Here is an 8,880-nt window from a genome sequence, read left to right on the forward strand (position 1 = left end):
TTCAGTTTGAAGTGTTATCTGGAGAAGTCTTGGATCCAATGCAACTGTAAAGTTTTAAAGTTACAACGCTATATTTTTATTTGACAATTAGGTCACCGAATATAAAAACTGTTCAGAAATGGTGTCATATGTTCCTGGAGGTTTCTTACATGGATGCTTTTTGATATCTCATCTTCTGTAATAAGAATATCGTGCATATCCTCTGTAATTCATTCAATGACATCATTATTTGAACATCTATCTTGTAAAATACATGATCTAGCTTTTGGGGTATTATTGATTATATGATAATATATTGAATAAATGTGCTCAAATATGCACTAATAAATGATCTCACCATCAACAACGTGCAGTTGATTATTCTGCCTGTACCGATGTGTTTTGCAACTGATGACCCCTGTCAACCAAGTCAGCAAGTCTGACCACCTGATCTCGATCGTCGCCACTCATAACAACAGTTGTGCCTGAAGACCTTTGTTTGAACAACGCTGCAGTTAACTATCACCGCACTTTATAACTAAATTGCTAAAGTGTTTTCAACTCCTCTTTATGCCAAGCATTTGCCTGGCCTGATTTCGCCACTTGGTATTAGAGTTCATCCACATATGAATCCAGAGAGGGTTTAAACATAATACCACCTTACCGACTTCTTGTCTTCCGTGGCAGGTAGTGATGCAGAGGTGAGCCTTACATTTTACACAGGGTAAATAGTCAGAAGGAAATGCAGTGGAATAAAGTGGATTTGAGTGAGTGAGTGGGCTTAATTTTACGCCGCACTCAGCAATATTCCAGCTATATGGCGGCGGTCTGTAAATAATCGAGTCTCGACCAGACAATCCAGTGATCAACAGCATGAGCATCGATCTGGGCAATTGAGAGCCGATGACATGTGTCTACCAAGTCAGCGATTCTGACCACCCGATCCCGTTAGTCGCCTCTTACGACAAGCATGGGATACTGAAGGTTCGTTCTAACCCGGACCTTCACGGGTCAATGTGGATTTGAATCAGATGCAAACATAGCTCTCGGACATACATTTCCATAGGCGGATCCAACATTGATTACAAAGTTACCAGTGATACTGACATTGGATATGGCATTTATTTATTTAATATGATCTGTTTTATATAGTTTTCAACTAATGGAAATAAGAAATATCATGCCTCAATCGTTGCAAGAGGGTTGGAATATAAAGCAAGTGGCATGACCATTTACATATCAAAGGCTGCATACAAGAATTTTCTCCACTCATTTTGGTCTTGTAGAACCGACCATAAGGCCCAGGGATGGAATTCGAACCATGAACTTTCTTATCCGACGTCGGACGCCTTGTCCACATGATCAAATTAAACCAAACGCACAACATAAGGCATTTCTCGAGCTGTATAGTAAGGTAGTCCGATGTTTGCCCACATTTGAGATACACGTGCTCAGCCCAACGTCAGGCTTTAATTTAGCGACCACATAATGCATATGAAATTTATATACAACAAAGACTGTGGCAACTTGAGAAATGTTTGACACAATGGAGAGAGCTGATACTAGAATTGACAAAAATAACCTTCTAGAAATATATGGCCAAGTCACAGTGCACGTTTTGCTGCATGTTTACAAATATAAGAACATTTGATATGAATAGACCGATCCAGTCCCGGCCGATAAGCCCCGCCCACTTCGTTTTTGACGTTAGGGGGGACAACCACTGAAAAATCACAATGGCGTCACCGCCGGCAAAACGTTACGTGATTGCGAACGTTGTTGATGAATTCTGCTTGTGATACTTTGGTATCCGTCGTTTGTGAATGTTATTTAAAGAGGCAAGTTATACGTATGTGATTTTGAATATATTTTAGCTTGCGGATTGCAACTGGCGAGTGAAAATGAGTTACATGCCCGATGGAAAATCGTCTCGACTAGCTGAGACTGTAGGAAGCGTAATTTCTTTCGAATCAATTAATCTATCTGGCAATTCACCTCCGTCACAGATATTAGCAGAAGAAGGGTAACTGAATTTTGATGTTTGGGTTTATAATTTTATAAAACTCGTGAACACAACCACGTGTTCATGTTGCAGATCGTTTCGGTATCTATAAATAGATTATCAACACTGCGCGTGGCGACTTTACTTATCCGTTGGCGTTGTTCAAATTTAGTTCAATAATCTGAAAACATGGGTTTCTATCTTTTAATGAATTAATTACGATGGTAAATAAAAGCAGAAAATATTTCCCGTCTACTACTTCATGCACCTTATTTGTTTGTATATAATTAATGTAAACAAATCAATCTCAGCATAACCTATTTGATCTTATTTGGAAATCTGGAAAAGGTAATTGGGCTTGTAAACAGTATGTTTCCATGGACGTATCTGGACATACCCAGAAGCATATATTCAACAGCTGATCTGCAGCAATTCTCAGTAAAGTTTCTCTCTTGTACACCATGATAAAATGACACTGAATATAAGGAAATAATTTTTTTTTAATCATCATTTCCATTTTATTTTTCTATATGTACTTTGTTGAGGAATCCTAATTTACATACAAACTTCCACAAAACTGGACTTCATGAACTGCCAGCGTTTATGTACAGGTATGCCAAAGCACCAGAACACAAAGAAGATCCAAGATACAGTCTACACCTGTACACTAGCTGACCCATCTTCCAGAAATAGGAAACATGTGATGCAAAATCTTGGAACAGAGGATCCACAGTTATCCGAACAATTAACTAGCATTGAAATAGAATGTTACACAAAATACAAATGTAAATCTATTGTTTTGTCATCAGAGATGTTTAACTGCTCACTACTAGATCTAGTGTAAATAAGGTGGAAAGAATATATCCTATGTTCAAAGCATTTTGTCAATACTACATATTGACATTACTGCTTCTTAAGTAAACAATGATAATCTTTGTTTTATTAGATCTGAGACCATATCCCTAGAGGACATAACACTGATTTTGATCAATTTCCTTTCTGAGGTACTTACTGGTGTCATAAAAATTATAGTAAAGTTGATTCAAAATTTGGTAAAAGTCATAACAAAGGTTTAGGAAAACAGACATGAAAAAAGTCCTGAAGCGTTCACCTCCTACAAACCAGTGTGCAATTTAATATGGAGCTCATTTTCCAAATAACCATCAACAAACCTTGAACAATTTGTCCAAATCCATCATCTTAATAAACACTAGCTTTGGCTCAGTCTTCAAATATTAGTAACCTCCTAAAAACTGATGATTTATCAGAAGAATTACACCAAATATGGGTTAAAAAATATGTTTCAATATTTATTCCGTTACATGAAAAGTCAACTGAGATTTTTGTAAGTTATTCTGTTCCAGGACTGGATAATGCCTTACCAGGGTTTGACCAAAACGTAGCCTTTGCTTTTTCAAATTCTCTGGATGTTGAAATAACTTTAATGAGTTATGATACTAGCAATCATTTTCAGAATTATCTTATTAGTAAATGTAGTATTTAAAAAAACATCTAAAAGCAGGAGCCAAGAAACTAAGTTAGTACCAAGTGATTGTCCTGCCATGATATGTATGGTGTTTGTTTGCCTAGTTCTGCCTTAAAATCATAAGAATCTGATATGTCAATCAATTAAATAATTATTTATTATTGATTAGATTATTATTAATTTTATTACCCTTCCACGTTTACTAAAAAAAGCAAGATTCTTAAAACATACCTTGATATCATTTCCAGTGAATTATTCAAAATTACAGTTGTCATATTACTCCTAACATGTACCAATATATGTGAATAATTTATGTGGTAACAAAACTTCAAATAATCTTCTCATAATTAAAATATACACTATATTTCACTCCGTCCAATACTCCAGAAAGTCACTTTTCTTCTCACATAGTTTTTTGGGGCGGTGGGGTAGCCTAGTGGTTAAAGCGTTGGCTCGTCACGCCGAAGACCCGGGTTCGAATCCCCACATGGGTACAATGTGTGAAGCCCATTTCTGGTGTCCCCCGCCGTGATGTTGCTGGAATATTGCTAAAAGCGGCATAAAACCAAACTCAGTCAGTCAGTCAGTCTCGCATAGTTTTCGTATTTGATCAACATGGAGGAAGGTAATTCAATTCAAAGTTCCATGCAACTCTTTATAAAAAATCTGAAATATTTAAAGCATTGTTTTATAGGCACTCATATGAACTAATTTTGATACTTGGATATTGCATGATAGGCAACTGCTGACACTGACAATATTTCCGTTTGAATAAAAAATATTACTCCTCGAATATTTTGCTCTGTTAACAAGATACTGTAGGCCTTCAGATTGTGCTTATGAAACTTAAAACATCCTAAAATGGGTGACAAACTGAAGAATATATAAGAGCGAAGGGGACAATATCCGCAACATTGTTCTTTCATGTAACAAGTTTTGCTATTTTGGTCAACCCTAACCGAAATGGAGATTTGTTTACATTGTGTCATGGCTTTCTCGCCTGTCTCATTTCAGCTTTATGGCGTACCAACTCAATGCCTAGTAGTGACTAAAAACGTTAAGCAAAAACAATTTTGTAGTTACAAGAATTGTCGGTGTTTATAACACTTGCAAAGTCTTAAACTGCTATTTGTTGTCATCTATTGGTAATGATTTTGCACATGTGCAAAAGTGTGGAAATTCGTGCAAATTCTCATCAGCAGGCAGACGTAGGTTTCCTGAACGATGGTGCAGACATTTAACTGATCGTTAGGCCTATCGCGTTTCTTGATCCGCCTCCATTTCTGTTGTCTTGACCGTAATGGTTTTGTTAAAGGTACACATCAAATCACAGCAATATGTAATAAATATAGCGAGTGAAAATGGCATAATTCGAAGCACATCGCCTCGGAGGCATCGTTTGACCCCGGAAATAAGTCTGACAATCCACAAAGCGCGCCCGGCCTGCTGATTGGCCAAATTTGACGCATGCGTCAGTTTTGATTGACAGACTGGATCGGTCTATTAGTTGTTAACTGTTTTACTTGTGGCATGCCTCAGTTTGCTCTTGGGCAACTTCAGATAAAGGTGGTATTGTTCAAAGCTGTGTCACGTTTGATACAAAACTTTTGATAGTGGTTTGAAAACATTGTACGGGATTTAAGCAGTTGTAGATAACGGGTTTTCAAGAGGTACGGCATTGACATCGGCATTTGTGTTACCTGTTTCGTCTACATGACTGGACAGACAGCAGAAGATGGTCACACTGGCGAGTCCAGTGAAGTTATATAATGTCGGAAATGATGGGGTGGCTGGAGGTGACACTTTAAAGAGCTGCACCTGAAGGAAAGACAATGGATCTGAAAAGATGATGGACATTTTACAAAAAACAAAATTACATTCCACAATATTATTCCACAAGACATTCTCGCGAAAAGATTTTTTGTAACGTGTTATTTCAAGGGTCTCTATTGTAGTGCCATATATTCCGCATTAAATGCCACCCATCAGTCACCTTTTATAGCATGCATGGGTTGCTGAAAAACAATCTAACCCAGATCTTCGAGGGTCATTCAGATTATTTTGAGTATGTATCTTTAGAACTAAGGAGGTTATTATTCTACCCAATATAAGAAATATAGCTGTTTGTATGTATGTTGTTTTCGCATCCGTCTCTAAGGTTTTCCCTGAGAAAACATAAGCAGTTGTTGGCGTAAATATCATGAAACTCACATATGTGATAATTATTACTAATGATTATAATGATGCCATTAAGAATAAAGAAGTTCTTGAAAGGCATTTCTAAGATGCTTCTGTGAAAGATCAAAGGCGCCGACAGTACTTTATCAGACGATAATATGCACTTTTGCATTACGTCACAGTGTATTGGCGTCACTGCGCCATTCTAGTCTGCTCCCTCGTAATCGAACACTTTTGCATTACGTCACAATGTAAGCGACGTCACGATGCATGTCAGTTGTCATCGCTTCGTACAGCCTCCTACAGTTAAGCTGGGCCCCGTCTCGCATATCGCAATATACGAGCCGGTACAGGCCAAAGAGACAATGGCTGAGAAGGCCTACGAAAAGCCAACATTGACAATGTTATGTCATTTTCCATTGGTTGCTATTTTTAGACGGCCGCGCTGTCCTTCATCGGAAGACGTCCAAAACACATTTTGTATCGTTTTCAAAAATCGGTCATGCAGGCGCTTGAAAGACCTTTAAAAATATAAATTGTTCTTATTTTCTAGAAACTTCTTTTAAAAATTCTTACTTTCTGTTATTGTACATATTTGATATCAATATTCACGAAAAATAATAGTAAACGTAAATATTCGTTTTATTTGCGTGAAAGGATCGTCGCTTTTTAAATGCACACCCTAATTTCCCTATGCGACAAAGATTTTTATTATAAGCTTGTCAGAAAACTGTGAGCGAATAAAATCATCTCTGATGTATGAACGACACAAATATGCAGGTAATTTATACATGTGGACATCGGTCGAGCCACGCATACAAATTAAATCTCGTATTGCAAATATTCTAAACTTTCCTCGCGGATGACGTTAGAAAGGTATGTGTGTCTTAGAGTGGGTAGGTGTGCCAACACTGGCACAAAATCAGTAGTAAGGCGGAAAATGAATTTATAATATTTTGTGGCGATATATAAGTATTGAATTGTTCACTTAGGAAATGCTGAAAGTGTCCTGAAGACACTTTAGTACAGCAACAAGAAAAACTTTTGATGCGATGCATCAACACCGCGGCAAACCCTTTGTTCATCAATTTTCACCAAATGTTAAATCAACATGGGAAGGCTTTTTAAGCAGTGTGGTCTTGTCATCAATACAAAGTGGTTATATGAAACTGAGCAATATAGATAAGGTGTGAAAACGAAGGCGGAGCAAACTCTACTTGTTTAAAATGTAAACAAATCATCACAATTCAGATCTCACACTGTGTAGTTTATAGATTTATGAACGTTTGATAATTAGTTGGTTTGAACATACTTTTAATAGGAAATTGACAATGTTGGTGTTGTATGCAAAACCTCGTACCTTTAGACAAGTGTCAGCAGATCTAAATGTATTCTACATCTGAACATAATGTTATAGTCGGAGGACCGTAGATCCAATGCAACGTTCACTTTTCAGATCCTGTGAAACTGTGTCACAAAATACTTCCGCATCCAGTGGTATTATTTTCAGTAATTTCACTACATTTGAAGATATGGCTAGTACTCTATTAATAATGATACAAAATAAGTCAAAATACATCTACACTAACAGGAGAATATGGGATATATATCACATAGGGCCATCCAAATCGCTATTACGTGCTTTCTCATGTAGTACTTTGTCATCTTTTCTTATGAATTGTGCAACTATCAAAACATATCCGCTCACATTGTGGAACTTTGTACTAGTATAGTTTGGTTCATGGTGAAGAAACCATAACGAAAATATCCACAACAAATTCTCTCCAAGTATTCTGAGTTACATTGACCTAGTGTTAAGCATAGCGGAGTTATGACCCCTTATCTGTATACGCGTATGGCCTTCTCTGTCGTTGTATTACGTCATAGAACAAAATCCTTTTCAACATTTATTGCGAGTCATTTTTTAAGATTGAGCGTATAACGTTATGCATAAGCATACACACCCATTTTATATATACTTATGTCGTTCAGATATCAGGCTGTATTTTCTTCACTCACACTTTCCGTAACGATGCCAAATTAAAAAATTCGTAGCACAGTGCTTTCATCAAAACACAATCAAAAGCGGTGATATTTACTGCTTTTTAACGCATAACAAAGATTTGGACAACATTTAACAGTGTCTATTTCTCAAACCGCCGAGGTAGGTGCACTTATATTTAATACAAACGGATAGGAAATTTAATATTCTACATTTCTATGTAAACTTATAGCCATACGCAGATCCAGGACCACGTAAGCGCAATTCTCGCACAACGTTCACTTTTCAAGTCTTATGATTCCCAGATCTTTCATCGCGACGGATTGACCAATCCGGATGTGACGTCAAATAAACGAGCAGAGCGTTTTAAATGGCAGCCTATAGACCATTCTTAATGAGGCCTCATGAATATTCATATCTGTACCAAAACGAGGCTAAATGGGGCAAGGACACAATCGCATAATGGCGACAAAACTCAATGTATACTTCCTGGTTTCAAATTTCCCTTGAACGGTACATTACGAAACTGTCCAGTAGTTCAGGGAAATCGCAGAGAAATGGGAAAGGGCTACACAAATGTTTCTGTAGCATATCCACGGATTGAAGGGTGAATAATTACTGTACATCACGACACATCACGATAAGTCATATGACCTAGATATCTAGGTTACGTTTACCATGTTGCGCAGCATTTATGAAGGGAAGCTACTCTAAAGTCACAGTAGTGGAAATATTACCAAGGGAAGTCAATTACGTTTACTTTATCAACATATGAACAAAGCAAAAGACGTATTTCCTGACCTGGATTCAAATCATCCACTTCCACATGGGAGTAGTGTTGTTGAGCTGGATAATCGAGATTATAAGTAATATGTAGATCAAGATAGCTCTCCTCGAGTGGATCTGGACCAAACAAACTTTTTTGTATTATTCATGTGATGAAATTATTTGTTTGGTATTTTTTCTGTTTAAAATGTTTTGTCCTATCGACTCTGTTTTATAGATATAGGGTATTTATTCACGCATTTATTTTCAGTTGTACAGGACTAGTGGTGATGGGGATGTGCGCGTAGCTGCATGTTACAATCGCAGAGGAAAAACGAATCGCCACATCATCATGTAGAAACTATTTATTTCAATCAACATGAGTGGGACCAGAGACCATATCTATTATATGGTCTCTGGTGGGACACAATGTGCAAGACAAAACTGGATGTTTTTCAAGTTCTTTCT

This window comes from Haliotis rubra, unplaced genomic scaffold (assembly GCF_003918875.1).
Source record: "Haliotis rubra isolate DU_JTF1 unplaced genomic scaffold, ASM391887v1 Scf1449, whole genome shotgun sequence".
Lineage (NCBI taxonomy): Eukaryota > Metazoa > Mollusca > Gastropoda > Lepetellida > Haliotidae > Haliotis > Haliotis rubra.